Below are 20,969 nucleotides of genomic sequence, written 5' to 3' on the forward strand. Positions count from 1 at the left end.
CCAGGTGGTCCAGCTGATTTGGAGTTGATTCGGTTGAGCACAGGTAGACCTGTTTGCTTCCCGGGAATCCTCCCACTGCCCGCTTTGGTACGCCCTGACCGAGGCACCCCTCGGTATAGATGCGCTGGCACACAGCTGGCCCCCTGGACTACGCAAATACGTGTTTCCCCCAGTGAGCCTACTTGCACAGACCCTGTGCAAGGTCAGGAAGGACGAGGAGCAGGTCATTCTAGTAGCACCCTACTGGCCCACCCAGACCACCCAGTGAGATTCTCAGACCTCACACTCCTCGTGACAGCCCCATCCTGGCAAATTCTGGACCTGCGGTGGTAGACAGGATCACCCAGGCTAGGGCTCCCTCTACAAGGCACCTGTATGCCATGAAGTGGCAACTGTTTGTGACGTGAAGACCCCCAGAGATGCACAGTCGGATCGGTGCTTTCCTTCCTGCAGGAGAGGCTGGAGGGTTGGCTGTCCCCCTCCACCTTGAAGGTGTATGTAGCCGCCATTTTGGCACATCACGATGCAGTGGATGGTAAGTATTTGGGGATGCACAACTTGATCATCAGGTTCCTGAGAGGTGCTAGGAGGTTGAATCCCTCCAGACCATGCCTCATCCCCTCGTGGACCTCTCTGTAGTCCTTCGGGGTCTATGGGGAGCTCCCTTTGAGCCCCTGGAGTCAGTTAAGCTTAAGGCACTCTCTTTGAAGACTGCCCTCCTGACTGCGCTCACTTCCATCAAGAGGGTAGGGGACCTGCAGGTGTTCTCTATCAGCGAATCATGCCTGGAGTTCGGTCCGGGTTACTCTCACGTAATCCTGAGACCCCAACCGGGCTATGTGCCCAAGGTTCCCACGACCCCTTTTAGGGATCAGGTGGTGAACCTGCAAGCGCTGCCCCAGGTGGAGGCAGACCCAGCTTTGGCATTGCTGTGTCCGGTGCGTGCTTTACACATCTATTTGGATTGCACACAGAGCTTTAGAAACTCTGAGCAGCTCTTTGTCTGCTTTGGTGGACAGCAGAATGGAAGCACTGTCTCCAAACAGAGGATCACCCACTGGGTCATTGACGCCATCGTGATGGCATATCACGCTCAGGACGTGCAGCCCCCCGTGAGGTTACGAGCCCACTCTACTAGGAGTGTAGCGGCCTCCTGGGCCCTGACCAGTGGTGCCTCTTTAGCAGACATCTGCAGAGCAGTGGGCTGGGCAACACCCGAGGTTCTATAATCTGCGGGTTGAGCCGGTTTCGTCCCGAGTGTTGTCAGGTACGAGCAGGTAAGTTCCGGGACAGCTGGCCGGGTGTACCACTTATGCATAGTGTCTTTCCCCTCCCATGAGGTGAAGACGTGTGCTGTTGACTCCCAGTCATGTTCACAAGTTGTGATCCCTGGATGACTTTCCTCCTTAGCCCTGTGGCAGACGAGTTTGCGGAGAAACTCACTGCTGGCCCAGTACACATGCTGACTAAGCCCTGTACTGGGGTAGGTGCTCCACATGCGCTGGTTCCCCATAGGTGACCCCATGTGATATATCTTCCACTAAATCGTTTCCCTGTCGGTAAACTGCATCTTCCTTGGGCAGAGGTTCCTCTGCCTCCGGTCACCGTATTTGTAGAACTCCTCCCCCATTGGGTAGGACCTACCATGGGACTTCTCCACATGACATACTTCTGACAAGACTCGGTAAGACCATGTGACATATTTCCACTCGACATGCCTGATAGAATGAATCCCGAGGTCATCCTGCTAGAACTATGCTTAAGCTTACATTTCTTGTACCCAGCTCTGATTCCTTTGCTCCTTTAAAATCTCAGACTATTTCCTTCTCACCTTCTGCTCCCTGGTATAATTACAATCTGCGCTCAATGAAGGCAGCTTGTCGTCTTTCTGGCTTGAAAATATTCTATCAAGCTTGGAAAGACCATGTGGTGATGGGGGCGTGGCCAAGCGAGAGTGGAGAGGAATTTAAAGGGCAATCCCGACTGCCGGAGGTAGTGTGTGGTCATTGTGTTGAAGCTGAAAAGCATTTTGGAGTTTGTGTGGGGAATAAAAAACACACAATGAATTGTTAACCGTCTCCTGCTTCCTCCTTGAGAGTGTTGAAAGAACCTTGTCACAGTGGTGCCGAAACCCAGGATGGAGGAAGGATACGCTGCTATGATGTCCTCGACACCAGAAGAAGTCTTCAAGTCCCTCGCCAGCATCCACCAAAAACAACACCAGGCCCTCATGGAGCTGCGGATGGAGCAGAAGAAGCGTTTCAAGATGCTCCTTCAGGCTCAAGTGGAGGACCGGCTGGTGTTGCGGAGCTTCAGCCATAACCCCAGCAGTAGCAGCAACAGGACCCCATGTGACGTTTGCAAAGATGACACTACAGGATGTCCCGGAGGCTTCCTGGAGCTCTTCAAGCACACGACCAGAGCCCTGAAGTAGCCGTGCTCACAGTGTGTGGTCCATCTGCTACTGCTGCTGTCTGGGGAAGCCCAACTCACAGCACAACAACTCCTGGTTGCCGAAATCCATCCTGCAACGGGTCGGCCACAGCCCGGAACAGCACCAGCAGTGCTTCCACTGACCAAGGTCAGCTGCCTATTTGCCTTTGCACAACAGCTCCATGATGCCTGCCGGTGGTGGTTGCTGGCTGAGAAGGAGGGCAACGTCAATGATGACATCTTCAACATTGTGGTGCTGGAGCAGTTCCTCGATCCAGTTGGCCGAGGACCATATAGCGGCGTATCCGGGGAACGGCGAGCCCTTTCCTCCCCCTCCCCTTTCCCTCGTCAAGTTCCTGCTCCCTGGAAATGGGGAATTCCTTCCCCAAAACCTGTTCCCTGGTCCCGTGGGCTGTTCATCCCACTGGCCTTCCCTAACCCTCTCCGCTCTCCCCCACAGGCTGGTAAATCTGCTGCCGTGGGTGTGGCCATGAAGTCTGGGCCGGTCTGCTGGACCTGCGGTGGTCCAGGGCATTTCCAGGACCGATGCCCCACGATGAAGGTGGAGACATTGGTCTGGGTCCCGACGCACCACAGACCACCCCCGATCGAGCAGGAGCATACCAGATACCTGTGAGTATAAAGAGGGGTACATATCAAGCCTTGGTAGATTCAGGTTGTAATCAAACCTCCATTCACAAAAGCTTGATTCAAGCCGAAGCTTTGGATACAAGCCAGCTGGTGTAGGTAAGGTGTGTGCATGGGAATGTTCACGATTACCCGTTAGTGATGGTCATCATTCAATTTCAGGGACAAAAGCATAGTGTGGAGGTTGCAGTTAGTCCCCGCCTCAAGCATCCACTAATCTTGGGTGTGAATTCACCGGAATTGACTTCTTTATTGAGGGAAATTTGTGTGAATGGGTCTTGCAACAAAGTGTCTTGGTGTGTGGTTTGCGATTCACTGGCTGGGAGGCGGAGCTGTGGCCGTCTACGTCAGCTCCGCGTCAGAATGACGTAAGGAAGTTCTGGCTTCTGCAACCCTTAGGGGATTCCCTGCCGGGGATTTCCCTCTGGAGCAGATGCGAGACGAGACCCTTAGGCACGCCTTTGATCAAGTGAAAATGATTGATGGTCAACGTCTCCTGCAGATATTATGCTCGCATATCCGTATTTTTCAATTATCATGGGTCGGTTGCATCGAGTGACACAGGACGCTCAGACAAAGGAAAATAAAACCCAATTGTTTGTACTGAAGAGCCATTGGGAAATGTTATTCCAGACGGCTCATTATAATCCGATGGTGGGTCACTTAGGGCATGAAAAACACTGAACCATCTAATGGTCCATTTCTATTGACCGGGCATTCACAGGGATGTTCGCAGATGGAGTGCGACATACCGTGAATGTCAGCTGGTGAATCCGCTGGCCACCCCAAGAGCGCCATTGCGTCCCCTTCCTTTGATCGAGGTCCCCTTCGAACAAATTGGTATGGACCTCGTGAGGCCATTAAAGCGGACGGCACACGGGCAACACTTTGTTTTGGTTCTGGTGGACTACACAACGCGATATCCAGCAGATATTTCAGCATGTAGTGTTGCAGAGGCACTTTTCAGAATAATCTCCTGAGTGGGTTTTCTGAAAGAAATCCTCACTGATCAAGGCACAACGTTTATGTCACGCACACTACCCGAACTGTATGAATAATTGGGGATTAAATAGATTCAGACCAGCGTTTATCATCCCCAAATGGACGGCTTTGTCGAGTGATTTAATCAGACACCAACAAATATGATTCATAAATTTGTGCACGAAGATGCTCGAAATTGGGACAAGTGGCTCGAGCCCCTGCTATTTGCAATACAAGAGGTCCCGCAAGCCTCCATGGGGTTCTCACCATTTGAATTATTGTACAGGCATCGACCGTGCTGCGTGCTCAATGTCCTAAGGGAAAATTGGCCTTCAAACAGCAAAAATGAAATTCAATACATTCTTGACCTGAGAGCAAAACTCCACACACTGGGGCAATTAACACAGGAGAATTTCTCCTGGCTCAAGAATGTCAAAGCCAACTGTATAATAGGGGTACTCGGCTACAGGAATTTACACCGGGTGATAAAGTCCTTGTATTACTCCCCACAGCAAGCTCTAAATTACTCGCCGAGTGGCAAGGGCCCTTTGAGGTCACTTGGCGAGTCTGAGAGAGGTGGTCTCGTGACTTTGGCGATGGTTGTTCCGGAGAGGGAGGAGCTCGGACTGGAGGTGAACTTAAAAGCTACCAATCATGTCACCCCTTGCAGAGACCACCTCTCACAGTCACAAGTCAGGGAGGTTGCCAGGTTGCAAGGAGAATTCTCAGACATGTTCTCGCCTCTTCCCAGTCATACAAATCTCATAGAGCACCATATCGAAATGACCCCAGGGGTAGTGGTATGCAATCGACCCTACCAAATACCCAAGCACAAAAACAAAGTAGTTCAGGAAGAATTAAAGGCCATGCTAGATATGGGGGTAATAGAAGAATCCCACAGTGACTGGGTCAACTCGGTGGTTTTGGTTCTGAAGTGATGGCTCGGTCCGTTTCTGTGTGGATTATAGAAAATTCAATGCAGTGTCTAAATTTGATGTGTACCCGATGCCTCGGATTGATGAACTGCTCGATCAGTTAGGCGCGGCTCGCTTTTATTCAACACTGGATTTAACGAAGGGAAATTGGCGGATCCCCTTAACTCCCATGTCCCGTGAAAAACAGCATTTTCCACATCATTTTTCTTACACCAATTTGTCACTCTTCCTTTCAGTTTGTTTGGGGCACTCTCCTGACTTCTCTCTCCCTTTAATCTTGCAGACGGACGCATCGGACAGGGGGTTGGGAGCGGTATTGTCCCAGATGGTGGAGGGGGAGGAACTGTGCTGTACATTAGTTGCAAGCTCTCGATGAGAGAGAATAAGTACAGCACAATCGAGGAGTGTTTGGCCATCAAGTGGGCAGTCCTCACCCTCCAGTACTATCTGATGGGACGTGCTTTCACCCTCTGTTCGGACCATGCCCCGCTCCAGTGGCTCCATCGCATGTAGGATGCCAATGCATGGATCACCCATCTCTCCAGCTGTTTAAGTTCGAGGTGGTCCACAGGCTGGGGCGCAGATGGCTGTTGCGGATTTCCTCTCTAGGAATGGAGTAAGTGACAGGTCCGATGGTTCCCCAGCCTGAGTTGGGCGATGGGGGAATGTGGTGATGGGGGCATGTCCGAGCGATGTCTGTGGAGAGCGAGGCAGAGAGAGTGAGTACGGTAAGGATTGACACCTGTGGGAAATCACCCTTAACAGCTGTTTTGTGTTTGCAGTGAGAGGAATTAAAAGGGCAATCCAGACCGCTGGAAGGGAGAAGGAGTTGCATGCAGCAGTGTGTTATGTGTGTGGTCATTGTGTTGAAGCTGGAAAGCATTTTGAAGTTTGTGTGGGAAATAAAAAAACACATGTTGAATTGTTACCCGAATTGTTGAGAGAGTTGAAAGAACCTTGTCACAGACCACTTAAGTGATTATAAAGCAGCAATTGAATCTGCCAGATCTTCTTATTTTTCCCAGATAATTGAAATAATCAAAACAATCCCAGACATCTCATTCATACTATAAATAGACTGCTCAAAGTTAACTGTCCCTCCACCTCTCACAACTATATAATATGTTTCTTGATTTTCTTAGCCCAAAGATTGACAGTGTCATTTTCATTTTTTTATTTTTTTATTTTCATGCTTACCTACAAGACATAGCATAGTTTGGCTCCTCAGTATTTGTCTGAGACAGTGTCTGTAAACTTATTCTCACTACTCCATTTGTCTCTTCTTCTTCACCACTCTGTCTGTCCAGTTCTTCTGGCACCCTCTCTTCTTTTTAATTTTCAACTACATGTTTCTCTAAGTAATTAGGTATCAAATATAAAAGTCATCACTAGCATACTTGATCCTCTCCCAACTAGTTTATTTAAATCTTATTTCTCCTCTTTGTGTCCCATTGTTCTCAGTGTAATATATGACTCCCTGTGCACTGGTGCTGTGCCAGCACCATTTAAATCTTCTGTTGTAACCCCAGTACCAAAAAACGTAAACAACTTTCATCCTCTTTCGAATCTCCCCTTCCTTGCAGAAATACTACAACATGTTGTTGCCTCTCAATTACATAATCACCTCACTGTTAAAAATCTCTTAGAGCCCCTTCAATCTGGCTTTCAAAAACTTCAGTGTACAGAAACCGCTTTGGTTAAAGTCACTAATGATTTGTTAATAGCTTCAGACTCTGGCTCTATTTCCATCCTTATTCTTCTTGATCTCAAGGCCACTTTCGACACTGTTGATCATAATCTTTTACTCACCTGTCCTGAAACTGTTTTTGAAACTGGCTGAGATTGCTTTAAACTGGTTCAGGCCTTATATCTCAGACCATAGGCAGTTCATCTCTCTGGGTGGATATAGGTCTGAGATTGGTTCAGTTCAATCTGGTGTCCCTCAAGGCTGTATTATGGGCCACTTTTTAGAATTACATTTGTTTTCTCTTGGCCAGCTCTTAAGATCACTCAGTCTTAACTATCATTTTTATGCAGATGACACACAGATCATGTCATGCTTATTGGCTCTCCTTATCAGCTTCATAAACCTGGCTCTTCAACTCTATCAGTGGATGGCTCTGTTTTGGAGTTTGAATTTGTTATTTTAGAAATATTGCAAAATTACACCCTATGTTATCATTTTCTGTGGCTGAAAAGCTGATCAACACTTTTGTCTTTTCTCATATTATTATAATTAATTATTATTTTATTTATAATTATTAATTATTTTCTCATATTGATTATTGCAATGCACTCCTTGCTGGGGTCTTTAAATCCACACTAAATAAATTGCAAAATGTGAAAAATTCGGCAGCTAGAATCCTGACAAGTAATTAACATTAGTCCTATCTTGGAATTCTTGCACTTGCTCCCTGTCAGGTTTTGAGTTGATTTGAATATTTTCATGCTTACCTACAAGACATTGCATAGTTTGGCTCCTCAGTATTTGTCTGAGCTTTTAACACTTTACACCCCTTAACGGGATTTCCACTCCTCCAAATTTGGTCTTTTAGCTGTCCCTTAGACCACGTTTAAACATAGTATTAAGATGCGTTTTGGGTGATCCGATCACATGTGGTCAGGCGAGAGCTGCGAGACACATCACTGTTTACACCTGGATGCTAAATGCGTCTCCTGTGACTACTTGTCCGGATTTGAAGGGGAGGGTCTCTGATTTCATGATGACATACATCAATCAATGTCAGTGTGTTACTGCATGATATTAAAGTGCAACAAAGTCATAAAAGACAAAGAAACTGCGGAAAAAACGGCACGTTGTTTCTCCCAGATGCAGCTGAAATTTTACTAATCACACTTAAGGCACTTCTAATGCAACATTTTGAGCAGAATTATATGTTATTTTAGTGGATTCCCTGTATTAACCTGAGCTTCAGATGCTTGCACTTCTCATCTGTCTTGTTGCATGTTGATAACAGACACACTGAAGAAGATCTGTTAAGCTCTCATGCTTGTATTTGTATCCGTTTTTTTAAATGTTCTGATCGGACGGTTATTTCCTTTTAAAGCCTTTTATAACCGGTAAAGTTTAAACTCTTGTTTTAGCAGAGTGGTTGATTGATAGGTATGGAGTGGTGCTTTGCTGCTCTCTGGGATGCATTCAGGACGGATAGTGTTTACACCTAAAATGCGATGTAATCACATGCATTTTTGACCACATTCGTTTGTTGTTTTTTGTGATCCGATCACAAAATGTTTAGAACCTGTTCGATGGGCAAAATCCAGACAACATTTTTGCACCCTTGAAGGGCACTGTTGGAAGGGTACGCTACTCGAAGGCTCATTTCAAACGGAAGTGATAAAATGAATATTCATAAAGTAAGCAAATGCTCCCTTCAGAGGGCTCTGCCCTTTGGAGTGATTAGGGCATAGGGATGCTCAATTTCGTTTGGAATTCGCCCAATTTATCAGTGCATTAAAGCTAGTCAAATTTGTATAAAGAGATGGTTTAAAATTGACACCAACGTGAGTGAAATCTGTACTGTCAGATGGGTTGCATCTTGCATGTGAATGACCTGAGTGCATTTTTTACTTAATTCTTGGCGGGAATAGACCTGTCATCTACAATTTGTTGTGCTTTTATCTTGGCTTTTTGTGTGAATAGGCCTGTCGTCGGCAATTGGTTTTGCTTTTCTGTTTCACTCTTAGTGTGAATAGGCCTTTAGGCACTGTTTTAGAACTTGATATAAAAATAAGTATGATAAGAATGTAAACATAGGGAGAGAATATATTCTAGCAAATTTGGGAGGAACAGTGTGCTGACTTTTTTTTCTCTTTTTTTGCTGACTCTTTTCATTATTTTTTGAACATAACATTAACAGTTGTCATTAATTGCTGTCATTGCCACTTTTTTTCTTTCATGCTCATGGTGAAGTTCCAGCTTTCAATCTTTCTGAATTTCCTTTCAATAATTCTAATAATTCAGTTTTTATCTAAATTAACACAAATCATTTTGATTTATGAAACAATAACAGATCAGCCCTTTAATGGCAGCCAAAAAGTGACTTATTGACCTGGCACGTGACTTGCTGGAGTTGTCTAAAACGATCAGTGGTGGTATCCCTGAGGGCCGGCGGTGCAATCCTCCTTTTCATCTTTTGCACAGGAAGTCGGGTATCCGCTAGCGACCTGTTGTCACAAATACCGAGTCTTAGATTGCTTCACCGATGCGCACAGACTGGGACAGCTGACATTTAAAGTTGAGCGGGTACCACATTAAGCCAAGCAACAAAAGCGCTCAGTCCAAGTCTACTGAATTTAGTTGTTCCAAATATGGTCTGCAATAATATGAGCCTGGGGTACTGCACTTCCTGTTGCTTCTAAAGCCTCAAATGAGCTTGTGGAAATTTAGGCATCAAAAGTCAAAATATTACAGCATTTTAAAGCTTTCAAAGGCTGTTTCAACAGTAGGCTGTCAAATTAAAACAAATTAAGGCACCTTATTTTAGCCAAATTCTACGACAGCATCACACATATTCTTGGATAAGACAATCCTAAATGACACTGTGGCAAGCTAAATGAGAAAATGTATCCAAGATGGCAGACAGAGTTGAGATAAATTACAGTTATAACTTTTAAGAATGCCAGAGCCTCTTACAGGAGTGTTTGTTTTGGCTGAGTGAACATAATGATAGTGCACAGCTTCTTTAGCACATCTGTACCATATGTGATTAGAACTAAATGTTTTAATGACTTATTGATTGCGTGGATCTCGTCATTGGACACACAGTACACGAAACAGTTCAAACCACACCTTCTACTCTCAACAGTAAAAGGATATCGGTGCTAAACTTCTCCACTATACTACTACAGTGGCTAATCACAGACATTTTTACTGATATAGCTCTAAATTTGCGCCCATATGTGCATAGAGTAAAAGATCCTAAGAATCAGAATTTAAGAATCGATACCAAGATTGTTCAAATGAAGATCGGGATTCATTGGAAAATCTATATTTTTACCCAGTCCTATCCTCAATGGTATAGTTTGTCCCAGGCCCCAATAATTTTAGGGACAGCCTTGCTAACAAGTATATATACCAATAGTTCCATCTAATTAAAATAATAGGTCCATATTCAGGTCCTGAAGATTACATGCTGGATCTCCTTTTAACTCCAAAAATGTATCTCTTAAAATGGTCATGAAACCCACAACACGTTGTTTGAGATGTTAACAACTGAAAACAGTGATAGCAATCATTATGTTCTTCCAGTTTAAAACGAAAGTTGAAATGAAAGTTACAGTGCAGAATTCAAAATCACTCAAGGGTGTGAGAGCGGTTCCAATGCAAGTTCAATAGTACTTACAGAACATATATGAGAGCAGACCTCTGCACTAAACATCATGGTGAGATCAAATTCACTTGTCAGAACGGACCGGAGGCCATAACTGGAATGGAGCAAGCAGGTTTCTTGGCCGCATGATTGATATACACAAAGTGCCCCAAAACTCTTTTGCTTTTGTCTCCATTCACATTTTGATGTTCAGCCATCTCTATATAAAGTATATTGTAAGCCTGGAAGTGAGTTGACTATATTGGTTGACAAGTTTAGCATAAGCAGGTATAGATGTTATTTTTGGAGCAGTTGGTAGAAAAAAAAAAAGAAATAAAAAAAAAAAGCAAGTAGCATGTTAGCATAAAAAGCAAGACAAGATGGTATCTGCAAGTCTTTCAGTCCTTAGCATCAAATAAACTAATTATGCCTGATATAGCATTGCTACACCAGTGCCATTGTTATGGTCATTGTCTTCTCTTTCTCTTCTGCAATGCAGGCTGCTCTCATAACAACCCCACCATCCTGAGGGACAGTGAATTTGGGAAGGTAAACATGTCCAGTCTACTAAGATAAAACCAGCGGGATGGCACACTACCGGCAATGATCACGGTATGCGACACATTCCTCTCAGCACATTCACAACCTCGCTCAGCTGTAGCGGAGGACAAAAGGCAAACCTGGCAAGGAAAGGATGTCACAAAAGATTCCATGAAGATCTGAACAGTCAAAATGCCATCTGCCAACATAAAGGATTTGTAAAAGCAACAGGCACTGAAGGTTCTGAAGATGCAGGGTTTTTCCTGCATTGAAAATGATATTCATTTCGTGTTCAGCGCTTTATACGTGATAAATATTCTTCTAATCTGAGACCCGTATTTGTGCAGCGCGACTGAAGCCTAGTTTTCATGCGAGTGTGCTCAGAGATTGGCGCGACTAAGAACCACTCGCTGGATTATTTTGACATGCGTGAAAATAAAGGTTTTCAAATAAACATCATCACCCTTAATAAAACTGACCACGATTTTAGAGCAGTAACAGTAACTGTTGTATTTCACATTAAATATTCTATCTATTAGGTTGAATCTATTATTCTTTTTTTATTACAACAGTGGCAGTTGTAGTTAAAATTTCTAAATGTGTTTAGGCTACTATTTTTCATAAATTTTCAGCAAAATAAATGTTTTAACAAATATATTTCATAAATAAATTCACCAAGACTAGTTATAATATTCTGACTGTTCCCATGAGTAGAACACTTTACTGATTTGGGTCTTTGCTAGTGAAAATGTTTGTTTCCTACTCCATAACAGAAATTATTAGGAGCCTGATGAAAGGAAAACAATATAAGTCATATTTAGGAATATCTGAAGGCCAACAAGGTCAGATTATTTCCTAATATCAAACATCATCCTAACAGAACTTATATTAGACAGGAGGAAAACTTTTTTCCATAGTTTGTCCATAAGTCTTGGAGGTCAAGACTTTAAACTCCGTTATGTACTTGCCCTGATATTTACAGTGTGATGCCATATTAGCACAGTTAAGACCATGGATGGCTCCTCATTTCTACGGTTAGGTCAATGTAGTTAGTCTTTCTAAAAAAAATAATAAAAAATAAATAAAAAAAAGTATAGAAACAAGGTGTTAATTAATTACGTTTAGTTTGATTTCAGATAGTACCTTTTAAGTAAAAAAATCTGCATTGAATTTAAAATGCTCTATATATTTAGATGGTAAAAAATAACTTATCCAATGTAAATATGAAATGCAATTAAGTAATTCTGTTACTGTATATATTATTTAAATGCAATTATGAAATGAACCAACTTCGAGCATGTGGATGACCGTATACGTCAGTCACCACAAAGACCAATTTTGCCTAAGGAAAGCCCCTGAGGTGAATTTTTGTAATGGAAGGTAATGGTCAGGAATAAAATAATGGGAGGGTATAGAAAGACTCCCAAAGATTGAAGAAAAACCAGAGATCTTTAACATTTACAAACACTTGTGATGATAACTTAAATCCAGAAGAGATTTAAGCATTCGTTAACTAATTACAATATCTCAGAGAGGCGGATAGAATTGTTCAGTTGTGTGTCCAGTTGTGTATTCCCCCTTGATTTCAAACTGACCCACCTCTTTCCATTCTTTCAAAACATAACTTATGCAGATTTCTCTACTATGTAAGTGCCCTTGCAGTGGATATTCAGAATTACAAGCTTACAAGACCCCAAATTCCAATTAATACACATATATGTGAGCTAGTAACAGCAATATTTGCTTAATATTTGAACATACTTGTGCATGTAAAAGCGGTCAATTATAATTTCGAACAAACTCCAGTAAAATTATTCATGACTACACTGATTTCATCAGGAAGGTGGCATTTCTCAGCTATAACATCAAAAAATGGACCTGATTTTGAAGACAAATGAGGGCAAATGAGGGGTCAAAGGATTATATCAATTGTCCAATGAATCCCTTTCAACTTTTCTATTAACACTTTCAGGTAAATTCAGGTGCTAATTTCCAGAGCTTTTCCATGCTACAGATGTAGACGTACCATTGGCCTTCCCAAAGCATCTGACCTCTTAAAGAGCTATATCTGGATGTGGATTGTTTTTGTGGAAAAGGGTCAGTGGAAGAAGCCATCTATGAAAAATCATGACAAACGGTGTCACACAACAAAATAAATCTCAATGGAAGAAAACCCTCACGTCTTAAATCAAGGCACTGACAAAAATAAAACTAAGATCATACATTATGGAGACCGCAGGGAGTCCAGACTGAGCAAATGAATTATTTTATGAAGAAATTCACAATGTTGCACCCCCTTGGTAGATGTAGGCAGGGAAAAATAGTGGCTTCTCACTAAAATATGCTCTGAAATACAATCTCTAAACCATCCTTAAATGATGCAGTGTAGCATATTTGGGCCATCTGATTTCAAGGCACAACCTTTATCATGATAAAATTCAACTATACAGTAAGTAAGCTTTTTGTAAGTTTACTGCTGAGGCACTTTCTAAACACTGCTGTTTGTTTGAGCTGTCAACATCAATCAATGGCATGAGTTTGGGGCAGGACTTCCTGTTTCTTGAAAAATGGCAGACAAGGGGGCAGGCCGGATTGAGCAGTAGGATTGTTTGGGAAACTTGTTTGGAAAGAACTTTGGAAACAAATTTGTAAAACATCATAACATATCTCCATGTCTTGATATATCAAGCTTTACCTGACAGTAATTAGATGGGAATAATAACTCACAGCAATGACCTTGTGGAAGGCCGCTGACCTGAAGCTGAAATGAGTTTCAGTGCAGTGCGGTCCACTGGGAGTGAACTGTACATATGTGTATGTGAGTGTAGTATACTGCTGAGGGACTAAACGTTCAGATGGTGATGCTGATGACAGCTGCCGTTTTCAGTATGTTTACCATCATTTCAGTTCTCTTGGAGAGGACAAACATGGCTGCAACTGGAAAAGGCCATAGAGCAATGTCCTCCTGAGGCCGTACACACTCTCTCGTGTGCACAAAGGCACAAACATACCCACAGCAAAGCGCCAGAGACGGGAAAGGAAAAAAAAAAAAACAAGGGGAGGGAGGACAAGACAGAGGGTGACTGAAAGGGGAGCATAGAGAGAGAGAGAGAGAGAGAGAGAGAGAGAGAGAGAGAGAGAGCCTGCAGACACAACACAGCTCAGAGCTGATTGGGAGTGACAGGCTGCTGATTAGTCAACTCATATCCTACACACACACATGTACACACAAACATTAGTGGAGGAATGAACACTTGCAAAAAAGTAACCTATTCTTACATGTGCTTTTTACATGCAACACTTTGTGGAAACATCTTTGCATTAATAAACAGTCAAACTTTTCTCCAAACAAAACTGAGATTTACAGGCTTATGATTGTGCATGTGTGTGTACATTGATAGATGTGTCCTACCTTAAGAAGATAGATGGGAATTTTACTGAAATCCACTGGGAGTTTGAGAAGGAATCGAGCAGAAAACCCCTGTCTGGGGAAAAAAGAACATCGAATAGTGAACACAAACAGACACACACATTCTTTAAAATTTCTCACATAGTAACCTACTTGTTAAACCCACTTTTCACAAACACACACACACACACACACTTGCAAATAAACATGAATATAAACACATTCACATGCAAGTGAACATGTAAACATTTATCATCATGAGGCATAAAAATGCATAGCTGCATTGTGATGCTTTATCTGGCAATGGAAATGCAATGTATTGATTAAGGTAGTTAATCAATTCATGAGTCTTGTCAATGTAAAACCTGTTTTTTGCTAATATTCCACTTGTGTAAATTGTCCCTCTAGTTACATGTGTTTTCAGCATATTTTTAAGAAGACAATTTTTTTAAAACATGAATTTTGAAAACGTGAATTCCCAAAGTAATTTTTACGCCCCTAAAAGGCACTGTGTGAAGGGGTCTTCAAAACATCTTATTTAGGATTCCACACCCTTAATTACTCTTTTGCACCAAATGACCATCATGTACTAACAATCTTAACAGCTATAAACATGAATTAGACTGCTACGTTGTCAAGGTTCTCACCATTTGATTGCAATACTGGCAGAACCATTTTGAGAACCTCTAGGCTCACTATCAAAAAGAACAGTTCTCTGAGGAATTCACAAAATGGAACCCATAAGTTTTAACTATAAAGACCATTCCTCCAGTAACCACAATTTAAAGCAGGGGTTCTTAATGGGGGCAGTATCACCCCCCAGGGGGCGTTCAAATGATACCAGGGGGTGCTGAGAGCAAATCAGTAGAGAGGGGAGGCGTTAGGTTACAAATGGAGGACGTTTATCAGTCATAATAATCAAATCTATCGTTAAGTTCCTCTTTGCACTAAAACGTTTATCTAGACATGGAGTATATCAGTTGGTTCTCAATTATACAGGTTGGTATGCATCTGATTTTGAAGTCTAGCGACGCATCTGAAGTATCTGGTTTAGCAGCGTCAAATACACAGGTAGAGGCACAACCTCAGCTAATGCACCTGTATGGCTCTGTAGATGAATACGGTTCAATGGACAGAGCAGCGCGAGGGCAAAGCTCTTAAAGCTCAAGCTCTTTAACTCGCAGCTTTGCGAGAATCAGTAGCCTAGTTTCCATCTACTTTTTGCGCTATTTTGTTATCGACAAAGTGAAAATGCGTTAAAAAAAATGGCCTTTTATCGATAAAAATGGTGTGCGTGATGACTAAAAAAAACAGTCGCATAAGTTTTGGTTTAGCACAAAATAAATCTGCCCTGAAGCCGTTTCCATTCAGAAATGTGTGTTTATTGCTAATTCACCTCCCAGATGTCTCTAATTTCTTTCCTTAGTATTGAGACAATTCATTGAAATTAGCCAGCTTACTGTCATTTTAATTCACAAATAAATGCAATCAAAAGGGAGCAGTTGCCCTTCTAATAGGACTGTAATATTGGTCCTAATGTTGCGCCTATTGCAAGCTGCCACCGGTTCCGACCCGAAAACAAATCGTCATGGTCCTGTTCAAGCTGGCAACCTGCACCAAGTAGTGGGGGAAACTTTCGGTCTTAGTATAAGGACCATCCATCGATGTGTATATGCTGTGTGCACAACTATTAAAGAAAAACTGATGCAGTGTAATATCAGAATTTACATATGATACATTCCTGATATTCAATAGGCTATTTTGAACAATCATCTAATCTAAAGCATCGCCATCACAGGTGCATTATGTCCCGCATATTAGTCCAGCAACTTTTAACGACCAACTGAACTTGATTATCATCTCAAATTAATTTTAGTGTCATATTTCAATTTACATTTTCTGAAGAAGCTCAGCAAATGCAATCCAAGGTAAAGAGGGTTAGATTTAAAAAATGTAAAAGTTTTAAAAGTTCAAAAGATCGTTTTCTGAAAGTGAACTCATTGGACAAATAGTTCTGATAGTTTATAGTCTTGAAGTGTATAAAATGTCATTCAGCTGACTTTATTCGTCTACAGAACAGGGTACGGCTAATTTAAGTTTGTGTAAAGAAAAGGCAAATATAGGTCTAAGTATATATATATATATATATATATATATATATATATATATATATATATATATATATATATATTTTTTTTGGTAATTTGTTTTTTTAATTTAATACATTTTTCATTTGGTAATTTATTTAATTTAATATAGAGAATTTTGCCAGCATTTTTTCAAAAGCGAAACAATAATTTAATATAACTGGGCTATGTTCATGTTCCAAAAAAGCACACTGAAGTTTTCTCCTAGTATTGTGTATTTATTTTTAATTTGAAACATCTTTGTGCACAGAATTTTTTTTTTTTTTTTGTATTGTGGGCTAATTCCATGACTGCTGTCTATTATTTGGAATGGTGTGAAAAAGCAACTTTAATAAATAAACGGATGGCTACCGCGATTACATTAATCACAAACAGTGGCCATTCATTTGTTCTCCGTGCACTTGTCCATGTGCATGATACCAGATATTTGTGTTGGTACTCCTGGAAGTGTCATGTTTGTAGTGATCGGATCTTTATGCCATTCAGATCAATCCATAATCACGTACAATAAATTGGCTTTTAAGGATCCGTGTGACACAGCCTCACAGGCAGAAGGGAAGGAGAACACAGGGAAGCGAGGTTTCCAGATTCAGGTATGCGTTTTTAATTGGCCCCCTCAGTGCTTTACACATCAGCTTCACAGGCATATAGTTACTTAAACACTTCAGCTTCACAAACACAATAGATTAACACAACAGCTTCTGCAGCACCGTGGCCTTCCTTGTGCCAGTCTCTCACTCTCTGGGTTAGTGGTGGCGTGGCTATTTATATGCCGCTCTCCCCATGCTCACTGGAATTAGAGACAGGTGTTAAACATAATCTAGCTCAGGTGCAAGCGCCCTTACCGCTTTCTCTTGCTCCGGACGGATGCTTGAACACGCCCCCGCTGCCACATATCCCCACCGTCCGACTCAGGCCGGGGAGGCATCCGGCCTGTCTACCACTCCCCCCCCATTTCTGGAAAGGAAGTCGGCGACAGCCATCTGCACCCCCGGTCTGTGGACCACCTTGAACTTAAACGGCTGAAGAGCCAGATACCAACGGGTGATCCGCGCGTTGGTATCTTTCATTTGGTGGAGCCATTGGAGTGGGGCGTGATCTGAGCAGAGAGTGAAGGCCCACCCCAACAGGTAGTATCGGAGAGTGAGGACCACCCACTTGATGGCGAGACACTCCTTTTCCACGGTGCTGTACTTAGTCTCTCTCAACGAGAGCTTACGGGTAATGTACAGCACCGGGCACTCCTCCCCCTCCACCACCTGCGAGAGTACAGCCCCCAGCCCCCTGTCTGAAGCGTCCGTCTGTAAGACAAAAGGGAGAGAGAAATCCGGTGAATGTAAGAGCGGCCCCCGCAAAGTGCAGCTTTTACTTGCATAAACGCCTGTTGACACTGCTCCATCCACTGGACCGGGTCTGGAGCCCCCTTTTTAGTGAAGTCAGTCAGCAGGCTGGTGACGTGCGAATAATTAGGCACGAATCTCCTATAATAGCCAGCCACCCCCCGGAACTGTCTCACCCCCTTTTTGGTCTTGGGCCTCGGGGAGGCTGCAATCGCAACAGTCTTGTCAATTTGGGGACGCACCTGCCCATGGCCCAAGTGGAACCCCAGATACCTTACCTCCACCCGCCCAATCGCGCACTTCTTGGGGTTTGCTCTGAGTCTGGCCCGTCGCAGCGATCTCAGAACTGCCCTCAGATGTTGCATGTGCCGCTGCCAATCATTGCTGTAAATGATGATGTCATCCAAGTATGCAGCGGCGTAGGCCAAATGCGGTCTGAGGATTCGGTCCACGAGATGCTGAAACATAGCCGGGGCTCCAAACAAACCGAACGGAAGCGTCACAAATTGGTGTAATCCGAACGGTGTGGAGAAGGCCGTTTTTTCACAGGAAATTGGTGTCAAGGGGATCTGCCAATAACCCTTGGTCAAATCCAGCATCGAATAAAATTGAGCAGCGCCCAACCGATCGAGCAATTCATCAACGCGAGGCATTGGGTATGCGTCAAATTTAGACACCACATTGACTTTTCTATAATCTACACAGAATCATACAGACCCGTTGCTCTTAGGAACTAGAATAACTGGGCTGGACCAATCGCTGTGGGATTCCTCTATTACCCCCATATTGAGCATATCATCCAATTCTTCCCGGACAATTTTCTTTTTGTGCTCGGGCAATCGGTTTGGATGGCTACATACCACCACCACCCCTGGCTCGGTCTCGATGTGGTGCTGTATGAGGTTCGTACGACCCGGTAGAGAGGAAAACACGTCTGCAAACTCCTTCTGCAACTTGGCAACCTCTGCGAGTTGATACAGTGAGAGGTGGTCTCCACAAGTGACTGGGGTGAAATGATTGTGTTTTGTATTCACCTCTGGCCCGAGCTCCGCCCTCTCCGGGACTACCGAAGCCAATGTCACAGGGACTGCCTCGCTCCACAATTTCAGGGGGTTGAGGTGGTATATTTTAAGTGCGCCCCCTCTATCGGTTCGCTTTACCTCATAATCGAGATCCCCCACTCGTCATGTGACCTCAAAGGGTCCTTGCCACTTGGCGAGTAATTTGGAGCTTGATGTGGGAAGTAATACTTCCCCTTATCTCCCAGTGCAAATTCCCGTAGCCGAGTTCCCCTGTCATACAGTCAGCGCTGTCGTTCTTGAGCTTGGAGCAAATTTTCCTGTGTTAGATGTCCCAAGGTGTGGAGTTTTGCTCTAAGATCAAGAACGTATTGAATTTCATTCTTACTGTTTGAAGGACCCTCCTCTCAAGCTTTGCGTATAACATCAAGCACGCCACACGGGCGCCTCCCGTATAGTAGCTCAAATGGGGAAAACCCCGTGGCGGCTTGTGGGACCTCTCATACTGCGAGTAACAGGGGATCAAGCCATTTGTCCCAATTTCTAGCATCTTCATGTACGAACTTACGAATCATATTTTTAAGGGTTTTATTAAATCGCTCCACCAGGCCATCTGTTTGTGGATGATAGATGCTGGTGCGGATTGATTTAATGTCCAATAATTCGTAAAGCTCTCGTAGTGTTCGTGACATAAAGTTTGTGCCTTGATCGGTGAGGATTTCTTTCGGAATACCCACCTGGGAGATTATTTTGAAGAGTGCCTCCACAACACTGCGTGCTGAGATGTTGCGCAGAGGCACTGCTTCTGGATATCGCGTTGCATAGTCCACTAAGACTAATACAAAGCGATGTCCGTGCGCAGACCGCTCTAATGGCCCGACGAGGTCCATTCCAATTCTTTCAAAGGGGACCTCGATCAACGGAAGGGGGCGCAATGGTGCTTTTGGGGTGGCTGGTGGATTCACCAACTGGCATTCGCAGCATGCCGCACACCACCTGCGGACATCGCTGCCAATGCCCGGCCAATAAGAATGGGCTATTAGACGGTTAAGCATTTTCCTTTCCCCTAGATGACCTGCCATGGGATTATATTGAGCCGCCTGGAACACTATTTCCGGATGGCTCCGTGGTATTAGGAGCTGGGTTGTATCTTCCTTTGTTTGAGTGTCCTGCGTCACTCTATACAACCGCTCATTTATAATTGCGAAGTAAGGATATGAAAGGGTGACACCCGGCCGGAGTTGTTGACCATCGATCACTCTCACTTGGTCAAAGGCATGCTTCAGGGTTTCATCTTGCGATTCCCCTTCGGGAAATTCCCGGAACACGGGAGGGGCTGCAGCTTCTCCCCCCCCACATCATCCTGACGTGGAGCAGACAAAGACGGGCCTGGCTCCGCCTACCCTGCCAGAGCATCACACATCTCACATCCCGTGGCTTTAGTGCAGGACCCATCCGCGCATATTCCCTTTAATACATTTCTAAACTCAGGCCAATTAGTCCCCAAAATCAGCGGATGGGTGAGACGGGAACTATCCGCGGCCTTCACTCTATGTTTTGTTCCCCGAAATTTAATAACAAGGGTCACCATCGGGTAGTTGTGAATATTACCATGCATACACTTCACCCTCACTGTTTTAGCTGTACCCAAAGCCTTGCGTTGAACCAAGCGTTGGTGGATAGTGGTTTGATTATAACCCGTGTCCACCAATGCTTGGTGAGTACCCCCCTTGATACTTACCAGTATCCGGTACGCTCCCGATCGGGGGCAGTCTGCGGAGTGTCGGAGATCCGGACCACCATTCCCAGCTCCATGACAGGGCACTGATCCCGGAAGTGTCCCGGATCCCCGCAACTCCAGCAGGCCGGCCCAAGTGCCACGTCCGCACCTGTGTTGGCTGGCACTTCCACCTGAGGGGGAGAGCGGCGGGGCACTTTTGCTGCTGTGGACGATGGGGAACCCCGCGCGCATGGAACGGGCTCTGGGGAGAGAGCAGAGTGAGAAGGGGAGGGGGAAGAGATCAGGGAAAACATAGGGGAGGGGGAAAGAGAGTGGGAGGGCTCTTCCACCCTCTGGTACGCCGCCAAATGGTCCTCCGCCAGACGAACGGCTTCCTCCAGCGACACCGGGCGGTGGCACTGGACCCACTCCGCGTTCCTCTTGGCAGTCGATGGATCAGCTGC

This window comes from Myxocyprinus asiaticus, chromosome 17, assembly GCF_019703515.2.
Source record: "Myxocyprinus asiaticus isolate MX2 ecotype Aquarium Trade chromosome 17, UBuf_Myxa_2, whole genome shotgun sequence".
Classification (NCBI taxonomy): Eukaryota; Metazoa; Chordata; class Actinopteri; order Cypriniformes; family Catostomidae; genus Myxocyprinus; species Myxocyprinus asiaticus.